General features: G+C 59.3%; 1 protein-coding gene and 1 long non-coding RNA gene across 6 annotated transcripts in view; both read left to right on the forward strand.

Moving 5' to 3' along the window:
* The first annotated feature begins 498 nt into the window (after window positions 1–498).
* LOC106482768 (uncharacterized) lies at window positions 499–3,529 on the forward strand. Its single transcript, XR_001292225.2, has 3 exons — window positions 499–2,528; window positions 2,645–2,748; window positions 3,217–3,529. It is a non-coding gene; the product is annotated as an uncharacterized lncRNA (long non-coding RNA).
* Window positions 3,530–16,342: 12,813 nt separating this feature from the next.
* The window catches only part of PLXNA1 (plexin A1), a 165,587-nt gene continuing 165,091 nt past the window's right edge, over window positions 16,343–16,838 (forward strand). For all 5 annotated transcript variants that reach the window (XM_067303322.1, XM_067303325.1, XM_067303324.1 and 2 more), the window contains exon 1: window positions 16,343–16,392. The gene's annotated coding sequence lies outside the window, so the exon portion shown is untranslated. The remainder of the gene's footprint in view (window positions 16,393–16,838) is intronic.

Genomic DNA, 16,838 nt, shown 5'->3' on the forward strand with positions numbered 1-16,838 from the left:
GGCTCTGCCGGAGCCGGGGCTCTGCCCTGGGGGCGAGCCGAGTTGCCCCGAATCCAGGCCCCGGGCTCTGCCGCGCGGTGGGACGCAAGCCCAACCTCCGCGCCTCCGCCCGCGAGGACTCGGTGTCTCCTGGGCCTTGTCCTGGCTCGAGGCGGCTAGAAAAATGGAGCAGCGCTTAAAACACCCTCTCCAAGTCCCTCGGCAGCAGCGAGCGCTTTTGGGAAGACGCGACCTGGCCGGGCGCCCGCCCGCAGCATCGTCACCGGGTGAGGGGGCTCCGGGGCGCCGGTGGCCGCGGGGCGTCGGGGAGGCTCGGGGTCCCCTGGGCCGGCGACGATCTGGCCTCGGCCGGCGGTGTTTCGGGGTCTCCGGGGGCAGCGCCTCCGCCGCAGCCTGCCTGGGGCCGGCTGCCACGGCTCCGCGTTCCGGCACCTTTGCTGGAGCGGAAAGGTGGCGTGTTTTTATCGCGTCGCTTCTCGCGAGCAGTAATTGGTTTCTGAGGGTTTTGCCGCACGTTCCTCCTTGCGCTTCACAATTTGCTACCCAGGGAAGCGCGCGCTTTTCCCTGCCCGGCTCCTTCTGCGTTTAGCGGGGAGCTCCGCGGCGAGGCCGGATCACCCCTGCGTGGACCGCGGGACCCGCGGCCCCGGGCCTCGTTAGATGCTCTGCTTTCAGCCTAATCGCAGCCCCCTCCTCAGCGCCCCCCGCTCCTGGGCAGCCCCGCTGCCGGCAGAGGGGACGGCGCCTTTCCCCCTTCGCGTCCCCCCGTGCCGGGGGCTGCAAGCTGCCGCTCGCCTCCGCGCGAGGCGGTAGCGGCCCGACCTTCCCGTACGGAGCGCTTTGCCGCTGATTTAATCATTTTGATACCGTTGCCACGCGTTGGGTGAAGGTTTAATCTCCGCGATTTTATTCTTATTGAACAAATGTTTAAAATGCAATAAAGAGAAAATGAAAAAGCAGGCGGCGGGCGCCTTCGCGGGCCGGCGGCTGCGGTGAGCGGGGACTTGGCGAACGCGCGGCCCGCGGGGGTGCGTGCGGGGTGCGTGCGGGGCCCGGCGGAGGCGGCCGTGCCGGGGCGGCGGCGGAGGGCAGGCGCACCCACGCCGTGGAGGTTTCCTCCCGAGCTGCAAGGGCTTTTACAGCCCGGGGCCCGGCCGGATCGCGGCGCGCAGCCTCCTGCGGGGCTTTCTTACGAGCGGGTTAATAACGCTTTGCCGGGTGGTTTATTAAAGGCGTTCGTTCACCCCGGGCTCTTTGCTAATGGCTTCGAGGCCTGGCTGCGGCTACGCTGGGCCGAGTCTTTCCTGTTCTGCGGCCGCTGGTGAAATTTGCCCGTTGGCCTCCCCCCGCCGGCAGCGGGACGGAGCGGGATGAGGCGGCGTCCCAGCGCGGATGGGGCCAGGTCCCCGGGCGGGCGCCCGTGGGCAGCGCCCCCCTTCCGCACCCCGGCGCCGTCCTGGCAGCCCCCTGCTCCCGGCCCCAGCAGTCTGGGACCCCCATTCCCGCGGGGGCCAGCGACGCCCCGGCCCCTCCGGCGCGAGCTGCAGTGGGGCGGCAGCGCTGCTTGTCCGCGCGGCTCCTGCGGGTGCCGGTTTTGCTTTCCGAGCCCCTCGGGCTGAGACGTCCTGCGCAGGGGGGGAGAGCGCGGGCTGGCCGCAATCCTGCTTTGCAGCCTCCCCCCGTCGCGCCGGCTGGGAGGGACGGAGCGTCGCTGCCCTCGCCGCTGCCCTTTGCCGCCGGCAGCATCTCTCAGCTCCCGGCGTTTTGCGAAGCAGCGGGAAGGAGCGCTGCTGGCTGCAGGAATCTGGCCGCGCTCTTGCCCTGCGGAGGGGCGCAGCGGCGGCTCACGGGCCCCCGGCCTCCGTCACCCCACGCGGGGCTGGGGCCGGCGTTGGACGTGGTGCCGGAATACCGATTCCCGCACCGGCCAGGGCTGCAGTCCGGCTGGGCTCGGGCGTCCGGCTGCAGCGCTCCTGCTCTCCCGAGTCCCCCCGCGGCGGTCGAGCTTCCTCACGTGGTGCCGCGTTAGGAACTGGCTTTGGGAGCACATATTGACATTAAAAAAGGCCCCTCTGTACCTATTAATTGAAGTCATTAAATTTAATGGGATGGTTATTGCATGTTAAATAAATACTGGCTAATTATGAAAAACATATTTGCCAAGGTTTAACTATAGAAAAGATGCCTCAATTACATGGTTATTAAACCTCAAAAAATATACACTTTTAATAATGAAGTGACATTTAAATAACATACATTAACTGTCTTATTAAATGTTGATTCTCTTCATATTTGAGGACTTTAATTTAGAGCGTTTTCCCTGGCACTAAGTGTACTATGCATCATTAACTGTCTTTCACTCATCATTTTGTAAACTTTTTGTATAAACAGGCTGAAGTGTCTATATTTGCTTCACTTTTTCCAGCTCCCAGCTCTCCCTTTGGGCAGCAGGGATTTGCCAGGGGAGCGTGCGTGGAGAAAGGGATCTTCTAGACTTGTTTTTCCAATTGCTAAAACCCTTCTTAAAGGTGGGAACCCCCCTCCTAAACCTGCCGTGCTGCAAAAGCCCAGGCAGCCGAGCTTTTCAGGATTTCTGGCACGTCCCTGTTGAAACGATCACCTCTCCTCTCTCTTATTTTTCCAGATCAAATAAGTTTGATGGGAGTAGCCAGGAGACCGGGACCGGGAGAAGAGGAGAAGGAGCGTGATTTTGCAGTGGAAGTGCCTGACCGGCGCTGGGAGAAGGAGGTAGGTTTCTCTCTGTGCTGCTGAACCACGGCGTGACGTTGAAAAAAGCCCCATTTCTGGGTGCCGGGATCTCTCCCAGGCTGGTGCCCATTCCCGGGAAGGCTCCTCCGTGGGGTGCTGGGCGCCCGCTGGCCCCGCTGCTCTCCGGGGCTTTCTCCGTGGCCCTGGCCGGGGCTCAGAGCGGGGCGGCGTGAAGTAACGCAACCAAAGCGCTTGCAGCCTGGCTTCGGCTTTAATGCGTTTATTGATCGCGCTGCGCACGTCGGGATATGATTTAGAAATGGCTCTCTTTGAATCAATTAACAGTCTTGCTAGTACGATAAGCACCTCTTTTAGTTAAAATCCCCCCCCCCCCACACCACTTCCCTCAAATGCACACCCCTGCCATCCCCGCTCTGCCTTCTGGGGCATTTTATCTCCCTCCTGACGGAGTTTGGGTCTCTCTGTGGCTGGCACGGACCGTTTCAGGATCTCCCGCAGGCAGCTCTGCTGGGTTTTCTGGGAATCGGCGCTGCCCCGGCTGCCTCCCGAACGAGCCATCATTTACAGGATGTCAGCGAGCCAAGACGCATCATCTCCCGGACCCACTTGTAATGTTTCCTGCGTCCGCGCCGAGGTGGATAATCTGCGTTTGGGAGGCCCCAGCGGGCAGCAGCGCGCACGGAAGCGCTTCATTAATTATGAAGGAGTTAAGCCAGGGGCTGGCAGCGCAGGGGCTCGCCGCCTTCCCGCGGGAGCGGGGGCTGCGGGCCCGGCGGGGCGATGGGCCGCGCTGGGGCAGGGCGAGGGGCAAGCTGGGGGGGGGGATGCCCCTGCCGGGGGGGGGGTGCCGCAGTGAAACGGCCCGCGGCCGGTGCACCCGGACGCCCCGTTGCACCGAGGCTCGCGTCGTGGCCCTGACACCCAGCGCTCCTGGGGCTTCTCGCAAACGCCCGCCCTGCTCCGCGCCTCGGGTTCCCTGCCTGCACGGCGCAGGAGGGGAGACGGCGGCGCGGTGCCCGTGAGCTTTGCCCTGCCGCGGGGGCCGAGGTCTCCTGGCTAGCGGTGCTGCTGCCTCGCGGTGCGGGGTGTCCCGCTAACCACGGGAACCCGGGGCTCGGCCCGCTGCCCCGGCACGCGCGGGAAGGATGCTGCGATCCCGGCAGCGCGTGCGGCGGCCGTGGGAAGTGCGACGGGGGGGGGGAGCAGCGGGAGTGCGACGTCTTCCCAGCCCTTACAGGAAGGGGAACGCCGCTCGCTCGGCTGCGCTTCAACCTCAGCCCTGCCGCGACAGATAGACCTGCCGGCGAAAGGGAGGACGGAGGCGGCCGCGCGGGATCGGCTCTGCCGGCATGTGCACGGACCATCTCCGCGTGCATCCGCCCGCTCGGCTGCCCGGCTCAGCCCGCTGCAGAGGTCAAGGAGGGCTGCCAGGGGCACGGGAGCCGGTGGTAGCGGAGCCGGCGGACACGCGCGCAGAGGTGACCGCTCTTCCCCAGCTACCTGGAGCCAGCAGCGATTGCCACCGCTGGATGGTGACGTGCCGGCCGGGCTGAGGTGGCCCCCAGAGGGACGGACGGATGGACGAGAGGGGCCTTCAGGAATCCGCGGCCGGCGCTGGCTCTTGCTTGGCGAAAATACCTGCAGGCAGGGTGCGGGCCGGCTCAGCACAGCCTGGGCAATGGGGTCCTTGGGTGGTTCCAGGGGAAACTGCTCCTCAAGCCGTGCAGCTGGGCGAAGTGGGGCTGGATTTGGTCATTCCAGGGGAGAATCGGTGCTTTTGAAATGTTTCTTGCTCTGCAGCGGGGTGAAGCATTCGCTTAAAGGTCCTGCGTAACAAAACGTGGGTCAGCCATAGTGTTCTGTTTCGGTAAACGTGAACCTTCCTATTCTGATTTTGACTTGTTCAGTGTTGTGGAATTTATTTAAAAAAAGGAAATGAAACATCCTTTTAAAATGGAATTATCAGGCGCTGCTCTTCCAAGCCACAGTTCTTCAACCATGTCTAAATGATTTCTGTGTCCTCCTTGTTTTTTACTGTAGTGATGAACTTTCTTCAAAATGATTGTGGGTTTTTTCTTACTGTAAAACCTTCAGCAAATCAACATTTGCTGATGGAGAAAAGTTGAGGGGAAAAAAAAAAAAACAACCCTCCAAGTAGCTCAAGGCTGGACAGACTTGGATTTTTTTTTTGTCTTTTTTTTTGGTTGTTTTTCAGTCCTTTTTTTGTTCTTTCTCTCCTAAAAACAGTTATAGGTGTATGGAGGGAAGTCCGAGGCAGAGTGACATGTCACGCAGGGATCGGGGACTCCTTGCATTGCCGAGCGGCTGAAGGAAGACGTGGGAATAAACACGGCTCAGCTCATCGTGGGTGCAAATCTAAAGCCTCGACGTTGCGCTTGCCCTGAGCTTGTCGCGGTGCCGAGCGCCGCCGCGGGGGATCTGCGGCCATGCCCTCTCCCGGCCTGGGGAAGGGGAGCCGCGGGCTGGTAGCGGCCGCCGGCGCGAGGCGAGACTCACAGGAGCTCCTGGGTCGTATTTCACGCGGCCGGACGTTTCTGCCTCGCTGAGGATCGTGATGCTTCTCAGGGGAACTCTGTGCTGCAATATAACATCCTTATATAGGGAAATTGTCTTAAGTAATGGTTTCTGCATTTTTTTTAAGGTATATTTATCATATCTTTTATTGGAATAGAATTAAAACAAAATTAGAAACTAAAATAACTTTCATTACGAACTTCATGATTCAGTATATTGTAAATCCTTCAGCATAATATTGTGCCATAAAAATGCTATTTTGTGATAATTATTATTATTATAATTAATGTTCCTTAATTGCTAATGTCGCAGGCATGTGTTATCTCCCAGGTTTTCTTGCAGTGTCTCTGAAGAGCTGCTCCACGGGGGGATGATGGGGCGGATTCCCGGGCGGACACGGGTTGCGTGTACGCGGGGATGCGGCAGGCGCCTGCGCGTCGGGCAGAGGCTGCTGCGTTATTCCACCGCGGGAGTTTTCATGCCGCTGGTCAGCGGCGCAAGGGCTTCCTGGGCAGGAGGAGGCGGTGTGCAGCAAAAGGGATAAATATCACAACCGATTAATGATGCTTCTCCCCCAGGCTTGCCTGTGGTCTCGCGTGCACTCGTGGTGCATCGCGCGCGCTCCCTCTCGCGCAGCGTGAGCATATTTTGGCTGGGGCGGTGAATACGGCAGATAGCTCTGCCTCTTGGTGGGGCCGGGGTGCAGCCAGCCACCTCTCCCTCTGGAGCGAGTCTCCCCCTTGAAGGCAGCGCTGGCGTGGCCATCCCGGCTGCAAGTCGTGGCCACCGTGGGGATTTGGAGGGAGGAGGGCACCGGTCAGGGCTGGAAACCACCCGGATTTCCCCCATCTCCCCGCGGAGCCGCTGTTCAGCCAGGGCTGGCTGCGGAGCGTCTGGCCGTGCCCGCGCAGGGAGGACGGGGGAGCTTCCCTGAGCCTCGCGCCGGCCCCCGGGAGCTGGGAAGTGGCTGTGCGCCAGCGTGTTCTTCGTTAGATAAAACGACCATGGCAGCGGCGCGGAAACCCCCTCCCCGCCGGCTAGCACACAAGCGATTCAACCCCCGCCCGGAGCACCAGCGATGCTCCGCCACTGATTCAGCCTGTGGCCACGGTCACCTCCCTTCGCTGCTCGCTGCCTCCGGTTCCTCCTCTTTCAAGGTCTTTGCAGGATGGGAGGCGGTCCAGGAGCGGCACCCAGTTCTTGCAGTATCACTGCCCATGTGGCAGCCCCGTCCGGCTTGGGGACAAGAGGTTGTCACCCAGTGACTCTAACCCAAACACCCTGGCTGGCAGGGGACAGGGTGGAGGCAAACATCTCATGGCGGGGAGGGACTGTGTGCACTGATGTAGCTGCCATGGATGGGTTTGGGTGCAGGGAGCAGCCACAGGACCCGGGAAGAGGAAGATGGCTTTCCTTGGTGCCGCTGACCTCTTAATTCAGCGGTGCATTTCTGTTCCTGTTTAATCTGGATCACCCGGAGAACGGGAACGGCGCTGGCTCTGCCCTGGCCTCCCTGGAGAAACGAGTGCTGCCGATTAGCGCGACCCAGACAGACCTGCCGCCGCAGACGCCCCGGTGGGAACGCAGCCCTGGCAAGTCCCGCTCTGCCCTGTGCCGGTGTCGCGCAGAGCAGGCGGCCTCGCCGTTTCGGGAGCTGCTGGAGCCACCTGGGGCTGCCCTGCTCCAGTGGAGAAATGTCCTGTGGTTGCTCCAGGCATCGCCTGTGGTGGGTGGACAGTCGGAGCTTGGGTGCTGGTGGCTACGGGATCCCGTAACCTCCTCCTTCCATGGGCTGTAGGATCCCATAGCCCTCTCGGGGGGTTTGCGGGATCCCGTAACTCCTTCCCGTGGCGCTGGCAACTGTGGAGCTGCAGGGCTCAGGCAGCCTGCGCACGACGGCTGAACGAAGGCGTCCTGCGCAACGTGCTGCTTCGTTGCAGGGGTCCCCTCGCCACCGCACGCGCAGCCCCGCTCCTGCCGCCGGGCCTCGGCTCAGCCTGTGAATGGCGTTTGCTTATCGTAAATCAGCCGGCATTGCTCCGGACGTGCGCGATTTGAAGTGCTGCCTCTCTAAAGAGGCATTTGGGCTTGCGGCCGCCTGGTCTTTGAACGGCACGTGGCCAATTTGAGCCAGGCGTCGGGAGACTTCCCCCTGCTCTCCTCGCCCCCAACCTTGTATGCGGTCTCGCCTCCTCCCTCAGCACCAGCTACCATTTCCAGATAACCAAGGATGAATTAAATTCCCTCGCGGCACCTGCCGGGAGCAGTGCAATATGCCAGCCTCAGGAGCCGCATCCCTGGAATGAAAATGAAGAGCAAACACGATGCCGTAGCCTGCGCTTTCCTAAGGGGCCCGACTCCTTGCTGCTGTCTCCAGCAAGGCAGGAAGACGCTGGAGGGAAACAGCCTCCCTTTGGGCCCGGCTCCCTTCAGCTCTTAACACCGGAGCCTGCGAAGAGCCAGCGAACGCTGCAGCCCGCAGGGCCGTGCGTGGGGGGAGATACAGGGCGCGAGCAAGGGGAACGTGCAGGGGAGAAATAAGCCCATCTGGAGGGAGGAGGGGGAGAGGCGAGGGCCGCAGGCTGCGCTCCAGTGCTGATCAATGTTTCCGGCCCTGTGTAGCACCGAGCACAGGAAAGCAAAGCTCCTTTTCCACTGCTAGGAGCTCAGTCAGGCAGAGAGCGCCCAGCGCCTGGCTGCCTGCGTGGAGCTGGCCTGGGGAGCGTTGTGCCAGGAGGTGGTGCTCTTTCTATTGACTAAGCCCCAGCACCTCAAAGCACCGAAGTACTCTTACAAGCGGGATGTGAAAGTGTTGGGATTTATGCTTTGGGTGGACGGGGGCTTAACAGCTCTCGTTAGCATCATTTATTAGACTGGAGGATGCTGGGAGAGGAGCGGCGCTGCTGGTGCCTCGCAGCCAGCGGATGTAGCGGCAGAGAGCAAGCCCGGGTCCCGATGCCGCCCCAGGCCCAGGTGCAAGGGAGGAGCAGCGAGCAGAGGGATGGAAAACGCTTGATGCCAAGTGTGTGAATTTTTTATGTGACCCAAAGGCCTCGCTCATACCAGCATGAGGCTGCCTCGGACCAGCTGAGAGCGGGAAGGCATGAAAACAGCCACTGAGCCACCTGCTTCACAGTGGTGAGTGTATATGGGATGAAGCTGAAACCAGGATACATTTTTAATGACGCAGGCAGGGATGGGTTTCTTTAAATAAGACGAGACAACGACTATGTGCTCCGTAAGCCGTGTAGTGCACCACAAATGCATTATTTACAGCAGCTTCTTCCTTGTCCGTTTTAATTTTACATGGGCACTGGAGAAAGCAAAGTGACTCCTTGGTGTCTCGTGGCCACCCACCTGTCCTGTGTGACAGAGATGCATTTCTGAACGGCCAAGGGGTTTGGTGCCGATCCTTTTACTGACTTGAATCCTAGGGGAAATAGCCAGCCCTGGAGATGGGGCACGACACCTAGAATTAGAGGCAGCTACAGCAGCTGTGAACACACAGTCCCGTGATCTAACACCTTACTTTTCCTGATGCAAAGCACAGCTGAAAAAAGGCAACAGGGAGAACAAGGGCCTGGGTCCTGCTGATGCATCATCTGGTCTTAATGGAGTCATTGTGCCTCTTCTCCCCACGGATGAAATGGCGGGGAATGCCCTTAGACCACTGCAAGCACCCCTTGCCCACAGAGCACAGCACCTCTCTTCCTGACACTTGTGGAGGACCAGGAAGCCTTTGGGAAGAAGGAAATGACACATCGCACCCTGAAGGGGAAGGAGGAGGTGAATTTGCTCTGTAAAAAGGGTCCGTAGCTGGACCTGGCAAGAGAAGAAATAGGACAGGTGGGAAGGAACAGCACTGTGGTGGGCCACAGCATCAGGGGAAATGGAGGGTGGCTCTGAAGGATGTGGCATGTCCCTCTGAGCACCTCCAGACCCAGGAAACGGAGGGATGTGCTGCCTGATTCCAGCCTCCTGGAGGCCCAGCCGAGGCGGCGAGCCACGACTTTACCTTGCTATTCAAACCTCATTAGTTTCAGAGTCAACGTCTGGTGCAGTTAACATGGGTCACTTTACACCTCTCTTAAAACTGTTGGTCAAACTGCCCTGCATCTTGCTATCTCTGCAAGACTTACGGTGAAATGCTGCTCACCTAAGTTAAACTGCCACAGAAGCTAATACAGGTAGTAGCCATGATGTCCAGCTGCATTGCTAAATGCCACCAGCATTAAACACGCTTACGATTACACTGCGCCCTTCTGGAAGCTGCAGTCAGTCAAAGCAGCTGCATAGTCTCCACGGGTTTATCTTAGCGCAACTACTGCTGAATCTCCTGGCAGTGTGGGAGTCCCGGTGTGGTGGAGGCTGAGGTGGCGATACCACATCCGCGGTCTTTGGAGGGTGAAGGAGGTCTGTGTCTGCACAGACTCTCTGCAGAGCTGCCGAGTCGGGAAGTGACTTTCTCTTACCTTCAAAGTTGCCCCGACTTGAAGTCAGGCCTGTCTGCTTTTGGTTCATGCTGTGCAGGGAAGCCTGGATTTGATTCATCAAGGGATGTCTGATTTACTTAGCAGGGAGCCCTCAGGCTGCCGGGCAGAAGCACAGTGTGGCTCGAACATTTGTGAGCCGCGGCAAAGGTGGGATCGGAGTCCAGGAGCTGACGGACACGAGGCCGCTCTCCCTGGCGCTGCCGGGCCTAGGAGGGTTGAGATGGCAGCTTGACGGCTTGGAAAATAGGCTGAGATGAAGGAATATCAATACGGAGAGAGAGCTGTTCTTGCCGAACAGCCCCAGGGCAGCTAACGTGAAATGCTGGTTGTCTCGGAGGAGTTGACAGGTGTCTCCATCAGACTTCCTGCTAATTAAGCGCTGCTCTGAGTCACAGGCTAAGGGATGAATGAACCGGGAAGAAGGCTCAGCCCGTGCAGGTATGTCCAGAGGGGATCTCTGCAGGCCTCCCCCCTGCACCGGGGAAGGTGTGTGGGAATGGCTGGTGCATGTGTGTGGTTCGTCAGCTGGCGCATAAACCGTCGTTGGGACAGCCAGGTCTCTTGTGAGCTCGAAATCGTTTTTTAGAAGAGCAGAGTGAGCTCTCAAACACTGCCTCAAACGCTGCCCGAGAGGTGCCTACCCCCCCGCCTTGCAGCGGGGTGCTGGTCGTACTTCCCTGGGTCCCACCTGTCGGCACTAACTCCCAGACCTCCTGCTATGGACCTAGCGGACCTTACAGGAATCCCGCAGAGCATTTCCCAGAAATACAGCTCCCAGCAGCCGTCCCACCAAACCGCCCTGAGGAGGGACCCTGTCCTGGTCAGAGGGCTCACTGCTGCCAGCCTGACATGGCCACTGAAATCAGGGTGCTCTCTGGCCTCTCTTTCTCCAGATCCCCCTCCCTCCTTTGCAGTGTCCTGTTTCACTCGGCAAACCTCTTGCTTCCCAACCCGACGCGGAGGGGGGAGCTTCTTGCTGTAATTAATGGCAGTGCTGCCTGCCCACCGAGTCCTCTAATAGAAAATTCCCCATTTCAATGAACATAAGCACAGCAGGCGCAGAGGAAGGGCCGCTCCACCAGCGATACTTTGCAGGCGCCTGCTGATCCAGAGGGCATCCGTAGCAGCAGGCGCGGGATAAAAGTCACACTGGCAGACAGCAAAGTGCCTTCCCTATCGGCCAGGCCTGGGAGAGGGAGGAGCACGTGCCTGCCTGGTGACAGTCCCCCTGCCACCCCAGGTCCCTTCCGCATGTGCCTCTTCAGTGCCTTTTGCCTGCTGGCCCTGCTTGCATTTGCAGCTGCAATCCCCTGAAAAATGGCTCTATTCATTACCCATTTTAATTTCACTCTGGATCCCCAGAGCTCTGCAGACACATTTTGTTATCCTGGCTGTCAAGGAGCTTAAAGAGCTGCTGACGCCTCCTGGAAAACTTTGACAAACCCTCTGTTTGGACACCGCGCTGCCTCCCCAGCCTGTCTGCCCAGGCTTTCCGTTCCCTGGTTCTTTATTAGCAAAGATGTCGGCGAGGACAGGAGGAGAAAAAAACACCCATCACGGACGTTTGTGCAGAACTCATCTGCTCTTGAAGCCTCTTCTCTTCCAGCGGATGCCTTGGGACTCGGTAGACAGAGCTGAGCTGCAGAGTTTGGAAGTGAATGTTCCCAAAGCCCAAATATTTGTTGCGGGCTGTTCTCTGGGCAAGCTCAGTTTCACAGAGGAAAAGGCCTGTGGGATGAGGTCACCGAATTTATCTCTTCCATAAGCATCACTGTTTAGAGCAGAAAGTTTAAACCTGCGGTTGCAGATTCTAGCGGATCCATTTTTAGATGATCCATGAGACACAACCCAGGGAGATGCCTTGTGTGTGAAGACCTGTATGCACCGTGCAGGAATCTGCATTCCCAACGGGAAATTTTTAGCAGTCAGAAATCGAAAACAGTTGAAAATCGCGAATTTAGCTGCTTATTTTTAGTCCCTCTGTACTCCTTTGGACTGGATTAACCCAGCGAGCTGAGCAGAACAGCTTCCTCATCTATTCTGGCTCTCTTCAGCAATCTAATCCTCTCCCAATTAGTTTCTTTTTACAAAGTAGTTGTCAGGCTGCTTTTAGAGAACAAAATGCCCCTCGGTCTCTTCGGTAACATAGGAAAGTGCACCAGACACACCGAGAACAGATTGTCTCTAAATGTAATTTTGGTCAAAGTTCTGTGTAAGAAGTGCAGAGTCAGCCGCATGCTTTCAGCATAATGAGAACGAGCCAGCCGAACTTGTAACCTCTGAGGTTTTGGTCCAGCTGAGAACGGAGTCATCTTCTGCTTCAAATCCTTCCTCCCAGCACCCCGTGGAGCTCTGAAATTTCGAATGCCTTTGAGGTGCCACTCAAGCCAGCTGTCTCCGGGGCATGCAGGAGCACGGCTGAGTATGTCAGTCCTCGGTGGTTTGTCAGTTAAAGAGGGACGAGGATGCACAAGGAAAGGGGAGAACAGAGCAATTAAGGCTCCATCAGAGGCAGGACAAAAAGGCCAGGCTTTCCGGGCTAACGAGGGCTCCTCTGTAGGGGTGGGGTGCCCAGATCCTGGGAGAAGCCACATGAGTGACAAGCATGTCCCCTTGCTCTCAAGTCTTCCTGCTCCTGGGGCACGGTGCAGGATGAGCCATTACGCTGGCCGCATGGAGTTGGTGAGCTTTGCAGGCTGCTGCAAGCCTGAGGCTCCTTCCCACCTTACATGAACCCAGGAAAATTCCCTGCCATGCACCCGATCCCTCCCCGACTCCTGTGCTGGGCTCCTGGTGCGGGGGTTGCTTGTTTTTTTCTTGCAGTCTTTTTTTATTCCTCTCTCTCTGGGGCGGACCCTCCTCCAAGGATTCAGGAGGGGGCTGCTAACTGGCTAGAGGTGTGACGGGGAGCCAGGATGCCTGGGTGCTTTTCTTAGCTCCGCCACCTTGGTTTTGCTCGTCACTATTTTGACAATCCGTCACTCTCTCCTTCAGCAAGAATAAATCGTTCTGACTTCCTTCCCACCCATGCTGAGCAGAGGAAAAATGGGGAACTGTCTCACGCGGTTCTCACAGCGGTGGCCTGGTGGCTGGTGCCCGCTGGGTTGCTGCCTTGCCAAGGGCTGGGTGATCCTGCCCCGTGCGTGAAGCACTTCCCAAGGAGAGGAATAATTCATCACCTCTCCTCTTGTGCCTGCAGCACAAGATAGTAGCCATGAGACCAAGGTGCCCGTGGAGCGTTCCTGAGAGACAGTGGATTTAAAAGCAGTGGTGGGAGATTGCTTGAATATCTTTTCCTTCTCTATACGTTTAAGAGGTTTCACTGTCTCAGTAACTCCCCCAAGAGACCCAAGTAGCAGCCTCTTTGGATGTGAATACCTGACAAGTTTTTAATGTGAAAGGAATTCACTAAATTTAGTCTCTTGGAGGGAGAAAAAAAAAAAAAAAAAGGAAAAGGAGAACTGTTCCTCTCTATCTGGGGGAAGCGATCCAAACCCCAGCCGCTTCCCTGCAGTCAGAGCTAGCTGATTTGTTCTTTTCTCCTCTGTCTCGAAAGCTTTTAAGTCTGGGCCCCATGTGTGTCTCTGTGCACAAATAAGAGGTGGGAGAAAAGCAGGCACCGACACTGGCTTCTCAAAGGGAGCATGCCAATTCCCAGTTTCTCCCAGCTTCTACAAGGCAGATGATGACGAAGTTAGGGCAGGGGGATAAATGAGGGAAGACCAAACCCAAGGAAAAGGACCCTATCCGGGTGGGTAGGGACCTGCTGTCCGAGCAACAGGGATGTTGTCTGTGCTTTTGAGTGGGTTTGAGCAAGGTCAGTCTCTGGCACAAGCGGTGCCAATGTCCTAACAGTTGAGGACAGGGTGTAAAGAGCACCTTTGCTGTGACACTCCTCTGAGTCACCTACTTTCCACTACATCCCCTCTTCCTAGCCCTGCTGGAGCCTCCTAGGACCCCTTTTCTTCTCCATTTTGGCTGCTTGAGGGTCACTAGGGGCTTCCAGCAACCTCCAGCTTTCCTTCCTCGCTCTCTCCCAAAAACCGGCAGCGGGCTCTGCGCTCTCCTTGGTGAAGGAGGTTTCCTGGTCTCCATGGCTTCACACATTAGTTATCCACTTCAACCAGGGTATTGGGTTGTGTACAGGCTCTTATCTATCGGTGCATGTGGAGGCAAGCACGCTTGCTCAAATGTTGGTGAAAGAGGTCCACGTGAGCATGTTTACATGTCTGTGCAAGGTGAAAGCCTGCGTTAGGGCAGTGCAGCTGATGTATGGTGACTCCTGAACTTCGATGGCATGTCTGAGTTGGATAGGTAAAGTGTGTCCCGGCGGTGTGGCTGCAGTTCTGGCTGGGTGGCTGCACCAAAGGCAACCAGGGCCAGGATGAACAAAACATCTCTATTTATTGCTCCAGTGCCTGGAAACCCCCATTGCTGGCGCTCTGCAATCTGCCCCTGTTACGTTGGGAGCTGTAGGTTTCTGCACCTGCAAGGTCATGTGTGTGGCCGGCAGCTCACGGCCTCGGCCCAGGAAGAAATCACCCATGTGACCCTCCCATGCTTCAGCAAACCAGTTGGGGTCCTGGTGAGGCGCAAGCGCCTGTGACTCCGTCTCCTGGCAGACAAATCTGGATAGAGCAGCTCTGTGCCGTTTATATCCCAAACACCGCTGATGAAATCAGTGGGGGTGTAGTCCTGATTATAAACACTTTATTTATTTTTATTTGTCTTTAAAAAGGTCACTTCCCATTTAAGAAATGACAGAGCAGCAGAAAGACAATCGCTCATCTCCGTAGGACTAAAAACCCATGCCGGACCCTGTCCTTCCCGCCGTATCCGGTGCTGGGGTGCAGAGGGGGGCCTGGAGGGAGGCGGGCAGGTCTCCGGGAGGGGGAGGAAAGGTGGGAAGAGGGGGGCACTGCTGCTGCATGGGAAGGGAAGTCGTTTCCAGGCCTGATAAGAGGGGAAAAGCAAGGGAGAGAGTGTAAAGGGGGGAAAAAATGAAACCGATAAAAGTGGCTGGCCTGCAGTGTGTTTTAAAAAGACAAATAATCAACTCAGACCATCAGTTAATCTTTTTTATGGCTTTTATTATTTCTCCCCTTTGTAATTTTATTTTTTAAGCGCAGTGGATGCAGTGCCAGTGGAAAGATGCTGAATTGACAGCTCCGGAGAGCAAAGTCCAGCCTCTATCTGCGGGAGGGAGGCGGCGGGAGGAGGGCGGCCCTCTGCGCTGCTCCAGGCAGAGGTGATTTCTAACCCCCCACCCCGTCCTTGTCCCCGACCCCGTCCCTGACCCCGTCCCATGTCCCCTGTCCCCCGCCGAGGGGCGGCCTCCCGGCACAAGCCACAGGGCCAGGCTGCCGGTCTGGCTGTCCGTCCGTCCGTCCTCGTGGGAGGGTGGCTGGGCTGCCCCCGCGGCGCGAGGCTGCAGCCCAGGGCAGGGCTCAAAGTGGCCTCGGGGCCCAAAATGGCTGCAAAGCCTGAAGGGGTGTTGGGACCCAAAATGACCATGGGGCTCAAAGGGGCCTCAGGACCCAAAATGGCTGTGGGGACCGAAGGGGCTTTGGGACCCAAAATGGCCACAAGGCCTGAAGGGGCCTCAGGACCCAAAAAGGCCACAGGGCCTGGAGGGGTGTTGGGACCCAAACTGGTCATGGGGCCTGAAAGGGCCACAGGACCCAAAATGGCTGCAGGGCTGACAGCGCCCCGTGGCACTGGACCAGCGCTTGGTGAGCCGCAACAGTGGATGTTTCACCCCAAATCCTCCCTCTCGTGCCCACTGCTGCTTTGAGGGGCGGGAACGTTTCCCCTGCTGCGTTTCACGGGGGCCGCGTCCCCTCAGCCGCCCTCAGCGCCTGGGCACCGCTGCTCGCGGGTGCACGATGGGTGGTCGGGCACCACGCTGCCCTGCGGGGTGAGGGACCGGGGCGCTGCTGCCACCAGCTCGGTGTCCCCGGTGCCGCGGGGCGCGCGGGGCTGGGGCAGGCTCGGCGGCCGGTAGCGGAGCGGTGGTGGTGATGGTGGTGGTGATGGTGGTGGGAATGGTGGGGAGCACCTCGCTGCTCCTGCGATTTACCCCCTCTCCCTGGGGCCGCGCAGCCCCCACCCGCACCGTGGCCGCTTTTAAACCGCCTCCCCTCCGCGCATCGCCCTTTTAAGGGGAGGGAGAGGGCGGGGAGCCCCCCTCCTTCCCTCCCCCTCCGCCTCCCTCTCCCCCTCCGCCTCCCTCTCCCCCTCCGCGGCGCAGCGGCGCGGCCGAGCCGCGGCGCCCCCTGGAGGCGCGCGGGGGCGCCGCCGCCGCCCCCTCCCTCCCCCCCGCCCCCCCGCGGCGGGGCGGCGTGCGCGTGCGCGGGCCGCGGGGGCGCGCGCGGCGGGCGGGCGTTCCGTCGGGGCCCCGCGCCGCCGTCCCATTCATGCGGGGCAGCGGCGGCGGCGGCGCGAGCGAGGCGGGCGCGGAGCCCCGGGCGGCGGCGGCGAGGGGGGGAGGGCGGGGAGGAAGAGGAGGAGGAGGAAGACGAAGACGAGAAGGAGGAGGAGGAGGAGAAGAAGAAGAAGGGGGGGGGGCCGGCGGGCGGCGCGGTGTGGAATGCAATTATGGCTGGCACGGCTGCGGCGAGCGGCGATCCAAGGCGTGAGTAACCCGATTGCAACTTTCCTCCGCGGGCGCGGTGCGCGCATCTGCTTTTGTGCGTGCTCGGGGCGGGCGGGTTTGCGTTTTCCCCTCACCCTCTTTTTTAAGAAGAAGAAAAAAAAAAGATAAAAAATCGGGCGAAGCGGGGCTTGCCCGGGCAGGGCACCGCCGGGCTGGGCCGGGCCGGGCCGGGCTGGCGGAGCCGCCGCGCTGCGGGAGCGCGGGGCGGGCCGCGGCTGCGGGGCCGGGGCGAGCCCGCATTGCTCTCCGAGCGGCCGGGGCGGGGGGCTCCGCGGCTCCCCGCGCTTGGGGGGGAGGAGGAGGAGGAGAAGCCCCCCGGGCTCGCCCCTCGCTCCCTCCCCCTTCGCCCCGTGCGTTTCGCAGGGCGCTGTCGGGGGGCTCCTGCCCCTGGGGCAGCGCCGGCCCGGAGCGCCGCGGGCTGCAGC

The sequence above is a fragment of the Apteryx mantelli genome, chromosome 12 (assembly GCF_036417845.1).
Source record: "Apteryx mantelli isolate bAptMan1 chromosome 12, bAptMan1.hap1, whole genome shotgun sequence".
NCBI lineage: Eukaryota > Metazoa > Chordata > Aves > Apterygiformes > Apterygidae > Apteryx > Apteryx mantelli.